This window comes from Castor canadensis, chromosome 5 (genome assembly GCF_047511655.1).
Source record: "Castor canadensis chromosome 5, mCasCan1.hap1v2, whole genome shotgun sequence".
Classification (NCBI taxonomy): Eukaryota; Metazoa; Chordata; class Mammalia; order Rodentia; family Castoridae; genus Castor; species Castor canadensis.
Window position 1 is genome coordinate 180,961,319 of NC_133390.1, and position 8,810 is coordinate 180,970,128.

At 52.7% G+C, this 8,810-nt stretch overlaps 1 long non-coding RNA gene across 7 annotated transcripts in view; it reads right to left on the minus strand.

Annotated features, from left to right (window-relative positions):
* Window positions 1-8,696, minus strand: part of LOC141423442 (uncharacterized) — a 30,480-nt gene extending 21,784 nt beyond the window's left edge. For 3 of the 7 annotated variants that reach the window (XR_012448340.1, XR_012448339.1, XR_012448335.1), the window contains exons 1-2: window positions 3,331-7,980; window positions 2,984-3,066 (exon numbers count right to left, since the gene is read on the minus strand). This is a non-coding gene — a long non-coding RNA (uncharacterized lncRNA). The other 4 variants (XR_012448336.1, XR_012448341.1, XR_012448338.1 and 1 more) reach the window with 4 other exon arrangements.
* Between the last annotated feature and the right edge of the window lie 114 nt (window positions 8,697-8,810).

Sequence of the window (8,810 nt, forward strand, 5' to 3'; positions counted from 1 at the left end):
AAAAAAAAAAAAAAAAAAAACTCCTGAAAGGGCAAAAGTTACCAGCAGGGAGATGGCTACATTCTTCTCAGATTCCAGTTTGAGAACCTGGATCTAGTCCTGGCCAACCTGAGCCTCCCAGGCTGCTCCCCCAGCTCCCCTCCAGAAGCAGGTTCTGGCATTGGTACTACTGTTTGCCAACACAGGGAAAGGGGAGACAGGCTGTAAGTGCAGGTAGCAAGGCTAAATTAAGAGCAGGCACAGAGAAGCATCTCTTCTCCTGGGGAAGGATCCCCAGGAACAAACGGACTGGGCTTGGATCGGGGTGGGGAGGATCACTGGGCAGTAGTGGGGCTGGTGGGAGTGGGGGTGGCGGTGGAAGAATCCACCAGAAGCCAAGTGCCCCACCTGGCACACAGAAACAAGTATAGAAGGGAATGTAGCCATGCACAAAGCCACAGAAGCCCAGCAACGGTATTGTTCCAGACTGTCACGCCTCTCTTGGCTTCTAGGCCTGGGGTTCTGTGAGGAGGAGTAGCCTTCTGTGAATGCAAAGCTGGGTGGACCTGTGGGGAGCCTGGGCTGAAGTTGGAGGGACAGTGTGGACAGCTGTGGCCATAGGAGTGAGGAGACCTGGGCTGGGATCGGGTTAGCTGGGGCAGAGACAGACAGTAGGCAGAACAAGGTCACACCTGGAAGGAGAAATGGAAATAGGAAGAGGGACAGGAAGGAGAACTGGGGAGCTGGTGGCTTAGGGGAGCCTCCTCCCAAGGGCTGAATGGCTGATGGAGGACCATGGGAAGAGCTGAGCGATAGCTGGGGTCTGGATGAACGGAGGTGTGCTGGTGTGAATGGTTGGGTATCAGGCTGCCCACATGTGGAAAAGCACCCTCTGCCCTGGGATGGGCCCACCCTAAGAGACACTCTTTCTCCCCCCAGTGGATTTTTAAGACCAGGCGACTCTAGCCTGGTGGGTCAATTTAGGCTGTTAAGAGTCATTAGCGCTTGCCCTCCTCCACCCAACGCACCTTCCTAATGGTAACCCCACCCTCCCTAGAACAGGCACCAGGTGTGCAAGGCTGTGGGCAAAGTGAAGACTACTCCTTGGTTCCTGGATGGTGGCTAGACATTCCTACTACAATGACAACCTCCTTCACCTGTCAGTTATTCAGCTGCTCCCCACTCACAACCCCAAAGGCCTGTACCCCTTAAGCAGACCCCTTTTACAGGCAGTGCCAGGTTATTCTATCAGAAAGCTACGTAGGTGTCCCCTACTTGCTGTTATCACTGCTGCCAGTTCCTTCCCTAAGATAAAGACAAAATACCTGAGCAGGTACAGTCTGTATTGACCAAACAAAAATGGCACCATGTGCGTCCATGCACATGGCCAGGGCTAGAGGATGTAATGAGGACATAGCAACGTGGCAAATGTGAACCAGCCTGCAGAAGGAGACCGCACCCCCATCCTCTCCCTTACTGTGATCAGACATGGGTGCCTAGGGCTCAGACCAGAGGAAATATGGGAAAACAGCCCCTATGTTCCTGTTACATGGCTACAAGCCTTTAAAAGTTTCCTTTAATGCTGTTATATTGCTTTTGCAATAAGTAAAATTCCTGAGACAAAAAGAGGAGGAAGAGAAGATAAATGAGAGATAGAGACAGAGAACAGACAGACAGATAGACAGATGGGGGCAGAGCGGGAAAACAGGCAGAGCGGGAAGTACCCTGGAGGGAGGCAAGCAGGGGTGTGAGAGTGGGATGTCTCAGAAGGGTCTGGGTGGAGTGACCTCATCTGCAGGTCTTTAGCTCTGTCCTTGCCCAGGGGGCAGAGAATGACAGTCATAGTTGGTCTTAGAGAGTAATGTGGCTTTGCTGCTGCACAGAGCATGGGCTTTGAGCAGGTGGACGAGTCCAGGAGACCAGGTAGAACCAGCAGGCAGAGGTACTGCATGGGAACTGCAACATGGAGGGTGGAGGGCAGAACATGCAGATGGGGACACAAATGATTGGGCATGAGCTGCGGGCACGCACTGTACTGAGGTTCTGCACTTGAGCTTGGGAGACAGCAAGTCCAGCCAAGGAGGAAGCCCTGGGCTATGACGTGTCTGAGGCAGATTTAAGACCCATAATACTCCCAAGGGCATGTGGAGGACATCTGATTCATGCTCCAAGGGCGAAACATGGATGCCTGGTGTTGAACACAGGCTGGCTAGGATGCAGATGGCCACAGGGGCCAGGGTGTGGGTGGTCCCTGGTCATGCACATTGAAAAAAGAAGTGAAGACAACCCTGGGCTGGCCACAGTAGTGCTTGCCAGGTCCTGGAAGCAGGACCTAGAGGACAAACTTAGAGATGGTTCTGGGAGAAGCTGCTCTGATTGGCACCTGGTAGGTGGGGACAGAAGAGTCCTTGGAGGCAGAGCAAACTGAACTAGTACTGGGGAGAGGATAGCAGATGTGACTGCATCTTAAGAGGCAGGGAGGGTGACTCAGAGGTCACCAAAGTTCAAAAGTTTTCAGTGGCTTGACTGGCTGAGTCAGGAGCATCTGGAAGACAGAGGAGAGCAGCTCTGGGAAAAGGAGCAGCTGCAGTGGCACCGAAGGGTGACCTGCCCTAGGCCCAGCCACAGGAGCAGCCAAGGGAGGAGATGGGCAAGAGGCAGAGGCTGGCCATGCTGAGTGCCCAGAGGAGGTCCAGCCATGGCCCACAGACCCAGATCCCCCTGGGTCCTGGCAAAACCACGAGCCACTCTGCTTCCTGTGGACAGAACAGACCTGGGGGCAGGAAACTGAGCCACTCTCCTCATCCCTGCTAGAACATCCAAGCCTCTCAGCTGGCCAGAAAAATCACATTTCTACCCTGGAGTGGGAAAATGAAGATGTTGTGTCTCCTAAGCAGGAAAGGCCTAGCTGGCCTTCAGGGTGTTGATTCAGTGGTACCTAATCAGAGACAGTTCTGGAAGATTTCTTGTCTCTCTTTCTCTCTCATAACTCATCTGAGCTCACCTGACTCTCTGGGTGTCATCTTCCAGGTCAGGTTAAGTTGGCACAGCTGGATATGGTTTTCATTTCTGCCAGGGTCCTTGGACCTGTAGAGAACGTACACTTCTCAGGGAGGACCCTCAGAGACCAGCAGGTTCTTTTATGCCAATACTCCCAACAGTTTTCCCAGCAGCCCACCTCATGCTGACCACTCTGCACATGACAAGGGACCTTCTAAAGGGCAGAGCTGGTCATGCCTCACACCTCTGCCAGGGAGAAAGCCTGCTGGGAACTGGAGTATTGAGAGAGTAGGAGAAAACTGCCTATATCCTCTGGCAAAATCCCCAAATGTTAGCTCCCTTGCAGCTTACCTGGAGAGGTACAACTTAGTGGAAAAGATGCCGCCCCAGGTAGGCCTTAGAGGCAGGGAGAGGGTGTGCCTGCTGCCACCAGCTGAGATCCCAGCAGACTCCTGAAGACTTGAGTGCTTGCAGCTAATGCTTTTAACAGAAAACGCCCATAATACAATTTAACCTTGTCAGTCACAAGGCAGCTACTGGTGCGTGGGCTGGGGAAGAGCCAGCAAGGCTTGACAGGGCCTGTCCGGCTGCAGGTCCAGTAGTTACACGCATGGGGAATAAGACAGTGGCTTACCTAGTGCCAAGTCCTTCCTGATGTGAGGTCTCTGCCACATGGACCCTCTCCCTCACCTCCCACCTCCACTCCAGACAGGCAGGGCAGGAGCTGGGCAGGCCTGGGTAGTTCCTGATGCCCTCTGGCCAGCAAGGACATTTGCTTCTGTAAAAGTTAAGCAGAGACCTCACAAGTGGATCACCAGCAAAATTCAAATTGACCTCAGGGAATAGGGGAGCCAAGGCCCTGGGTGTGGACAGGGCTGTTATTTTGCAGGCATAGGACTCATGCTGCAGGTTCCTAATGCCAGTGCTACAGAGCTGGCATGGAGTTTAGCTAGATAGGTACCAGCAGGAACAAGGAAATGCCCCAGGCCACACAATTCTATTCAAAAACCCCAGAGGGCCTGCTGGAGCAACAGTGACATAATGGCCCTGTATCCTCCCTACATATAGGACATGTCCTGCTCCCGAGGGCATAATGACTGATACATGACCTTCCACCAGCACACTGGCAGCCTAAACCAGGGAGGGCAATGAGGATCAAACAGAAGGCCCTGCCTTCCCACAGCCACTGAGGAGTTAACAAGTCATTTAGGGAGGGCCCACAGAGAGGGCTCAATTTCATACTACCTCATAATCCCATCCTGTTGGATTAAAACTCTGATGCTGAGTGCCATGGTGGTTCACACATATATAATCCTAGCTACTCAGAGGCAGAGATCAGGAGGATCACGGTTCAAAGTCAGCCTATGCTAATAGTTGGCAAGACCTTTTCTCGAAAAACCCTTCACCAAAAAAAAAAAAGGGCTGGTGGAGTGGCTCAAGGTGTAGGCCCTGAGTTCAAACCCCAGTACCGCCAAAAAACAAACAAAAAGACCCCAACTCCAAGCCCCTACATTTCCATGAAATTGGTCCTAACCAAAACTGCCTACCTCACCTCTAGAGGTTTAATCCCCCGCTTTGCTAATAAATCACTTTACAGGTTGAGGGTGTGGTTCAAGTGGTAGAGCACCTCCCTAGCAAGTGGGAGGCCCTGAGCTGAAACTCCAGTACAGCCCCCCCCCCAAAAAAAGAAAAGAAAAAAATCACTTTACTATCTTCTTCTTGGTGCTTCTTTTGCTGAACCTGGGGCGGTATTTTATTTTTATTATTAGACTTTGTATCCAAGAACCAAGGAACATCTGGAACTCTCCAGCCTCAGGTAACAGAGCCAACTAGTGTGGAGTGGCCTTCTCGCCTGACCAGGAGCCTCAAGTCTTGTGTTGGAGCTGTCTTACCAGACAGGGAAGTCCAGGCTCCAAGTCTTTCTACCAAAAACCTAATCTCTAGCATCAGGCTTTGAGCACTGGGAGGTTAGTTGTGGCTTCTAAAGAAAACTTGATAGCACACGTAGCTGCTTGCCCCAGCTATGCTGAGGGAATAAGCCAGAATCCATGCTTGGTTGCCAGGCCAGAGCAACCATCACCCATCAAGGACAGCCTGGGTGGCAAGTTAAATGCAGTGTTATTCACCTGGATTTATCTGCATATCTACCCCCAGAGCAAATTCCCACCCACATCCACCAGCATTTTGGAGGACTGGGGGTCCAGTGTGCTGGAATCCAGTTCCCTGGCAACTGCTTTGTATGGTGGTAGAGTTTCTGAAAAAAGACAAAGATTGAACTGAAATTCTCTCTCTCAGAGTCATTTGCTGCAGAAGACACAGAGTGAGGACAGTAAGGAGGGTTGTGGCTGTAAGGGGGCTGCTCATGAGGATGGTCACTGTCACCAGACCCATTGAGCATTTGCACAGAACTGGCCTGGGTCCCAGTCCAGTGAACCCATATTCTAAGTTCCCCTCAGAAGCTCAATAGAGCAGCATCCACAAAAAATGGGGAGGATGACAGCTCACGGGGAGGCCTTGCAGCGCACCCAGCACCATACAGAGCCCTGTGAGAAGGGCAGGAAACTGAGGCCCAGGAAAGTCAATTCAGTGCCCAAGGCCAGGGTCAGCAGGCAGAGCGTTCTGGCCACACCTGCCAAGTCCCCAGGATGGAATTAGGATTTCGAGGATAGGAAATCCTTGGCATCTTGCTACCAAAGACCCTCACAGCCTCCTATGGCTTCCCCTCACCCACCAGTCTTAATTCCTGTAGCAGCATGACTATCTCAGAAGTTTGGACAACTCTGGGCTGAGTTTTTCCTAAGACTACTCTGACTTTAAGGTTCTCTTCCCTGGTAGGCCCTGTGTCTGCTGCCATGCCAGCCCACCTCTGGGCTATACAGTAATAGTAACTCCTTAAAGAACACAGCATCTAACAGATCAAAGTGCGCTCCACACCTACTCTCCCTGGGTTCACCTTGAATCTGATCCCCTTCAACCTTCAGCAATATCATCTTTCTCATGCAAAACAGTGAAACCCGAACTTTAAATACTTTTAAACGACTTTCTCCAGGTTGAAGCCTGGGACTTTGTCCCCCAAGATATCTTCATCATTTCTGAAACTCCAAGCATTCTCCAATAAAACACTAACAGCCACTCTTGATGGTTGTCAGATGCCACCCGGTCAGATCACCTCTGCCAATTTTTGCAGGTTAGATTCTGCACTGGGGCACTGAGGACCCAGAAACACACACACTTTCTCTCTCTTCTCTTTCTGGTCTAGAATGAGTTTTCCTGGCAGTGGCAATGTCCATAAGACACAGAAGTCTGGGGGGGATGGGGAGGCACCTGTAACTACAAAATAATCGCTTTTCAGTTCTTTGGGGGTGCCTTTGAACATGGTATCAGGGGACAATAGTTTGGCCCTAAAACTGTGAAACACCTGCTCAAGACTCCCAAATTCCCTGGCACACAGCAATGTACCCCTGTGAGGCCACAAGGGAGCCAGCAGACTTGGGTTATCTTCCTTTAAATTATTTCCTCTCCAAAAAGCCCTGCGGGATACAACGTATTGAGTTCAGAGTGTCCCAGGACACACAATCAGTCTGCCTTGTTCCAAGTCGCTGTGGTGCCCTGTGGCTGACCTTGTATGGGCCTCCTCCCTGCCCTCCCCTCCTGCTTCTTCCCTGGCAAGACGCAGGATGGAGCAGCCTCTTCAAGGAGGCTGCCCCTGGAGCCTGCAGTGCCAGATCTTCTGTCCCCACAGTGCTCTCAGTCACAGCCCAGTGGGCAGTTTGCACAGGGTGAGACCTGAGCTGAGGTCTAAGGACACACAGGTGCCCCAGGGGTGCCTCGAGGTACCTGGGCACCTGGGCTAGCCTTGAAGGCCAGGACAGGGTCTGAGCTTTGCATTAACAGGCTGGAATGTTTGCCCTGGACTCACCTTTAGATGGTAATTTCTGAGGTTTCCTGTGAGTCCCTGGTAGGGTTGGAGGCGGCCTGAAGTTCAGATCCTCAGCAGGCAACAGTATTTGCTCAGAACTTAACACCATTTCATTTTCTTTTATCTATTTTTATGGTGACCTCTTTAAGGTAATTAATACTGATTACTTTCTTTAAAAGTAAACTTACCCTTTAAATAAAATTCACAATTGGTTAATGGAAAAATATTGTGACAGTAACATTTCAGGGGATATATAGATCCAGAATTAACTTTTGGAAACACCAGTTTAGCCCTGCTTTTTTTTTTTTTTTCTCTTGGTAGTGCTGGGGTTTGAACTCAGGGCCTCATGTTTGCTAGGCAGGCACTCTTACCACTTGAACCACTCTACCAGTCTTTTCTGTGATGGGTTTTTTTGAGATAGAGTCTTGTGAACTATTTGCTCCGAACTGACTTCAAACCTCAATCCTCCTGATCTCTGCCTCCGGAATAGCTAGGATTACAGGCCTGAGCCACTGGCACCCAGCTTGGCCTGCTTCTGATATGGGGAGGGCTTCCAGGGCATCAGCTCTGCTCCCAGCCTCCTACTACCTCTAATGTTCATAAGCCAGGTCTGCATAGAGCCAACTTCCTTCTACCTGGGGGAGATATTTGCAGAGTGCTCCTGTCCACTCCTGGTGCTGCCCCAGCCTGGCATTCATGTGCAAGGTCCCAGTTCCCGCAAAGTTCCTCATCCTTTCCAAGGAGTCTTCTCTGACCAGGATCAATGGTCGCTGGGTTTTTCTCCTGAAGGGCAATACTGGCAGCAGCCGGACCTTCACCCAGCTTCCAGGAGTAGAGCTTTACATGCAGACAACCTGGACACTGAGGCCATCACCAGGGCCTCTGGGGATGAGAGATGAGTGGGCAAACCACATCCAACAGCTCCAGGAAGGAAGACACAAATAACTGAATGTGGCACACACACATTTCCCCATACACCCCAGCACCTTTCGTCTTTCTCCATTGAGTACCCCACCAGACACAGGAAGAGGCTGGCTCCTTGCAGAGCTGGGGCTGCTGGGCTCCCTCCCCAGCCCGCCCTCTTTCCCTTACCCAGCACTTCTCAGGATTCACTCGTTTGTGAACTCCTCTTCCAATAACTTTACTGCAACCCGAAGGGAGAAACTTATGTAGAGATGGCTGTCGGTGCTGATACCCGGTGACTCCGTTAGCCCTTATATGGCCAGACCCATGTGGTTTTCTTCCATTTACTGTTTCCACGCCTTTTGACGCTAGCTACCATGAGGAAACCGAGGCACAGCGAGTGCAGCAATGCGCGCGAGGTGGATGGACTCGGGCTTGGTACCCACTCGGTCCCGCGCCCGCGCTAACGCTCAAGGCAGGATCGTCTTATGGCAAGAGACCGCGGCTGGGAACTCCGCGGCGTCCCTAGGCGATGATGCGGTCTCGCCCCGCGCTCGGTCACGTCCCGGAACCTGAGAGCCGGTGGTGACCTTGGCTCGGCCGAAGCCGCAGCCTGTAGCCGCGCGCGTTCCCACCCGGCCCCGACGCCGCGGAGGCCTCTACAAAGGTGTGGGCGGGAAACTGCGGCTTCGCTTCACTGCCCCACGTCCCTTCACCGCCCCACGTCCCTCCACCGCCTCCGTCCATTGCGCTGGCGCGAATCCCGAGTCAGGGGGAAAACGAGTCTCCGCGAGGCCTGGGCCGGGACTCCACCGGTGGGCGCTGGGTGTCCAGCCCAGGTCCACGCTCGCGAGGCAGGGAGAGCCTCGGCGCCCACAGCGCGGGAGAGACTCCGCGGGTGCGCGGCGCTGCAGAGAGCTGGGGGTTGGGATTTGGCCCCGGCCCCGCCCCATAAGCTAGGCCCCGCCCCCAGACTCGGCTCCGCCCAGGCCCCACCGAGCGCTCACGC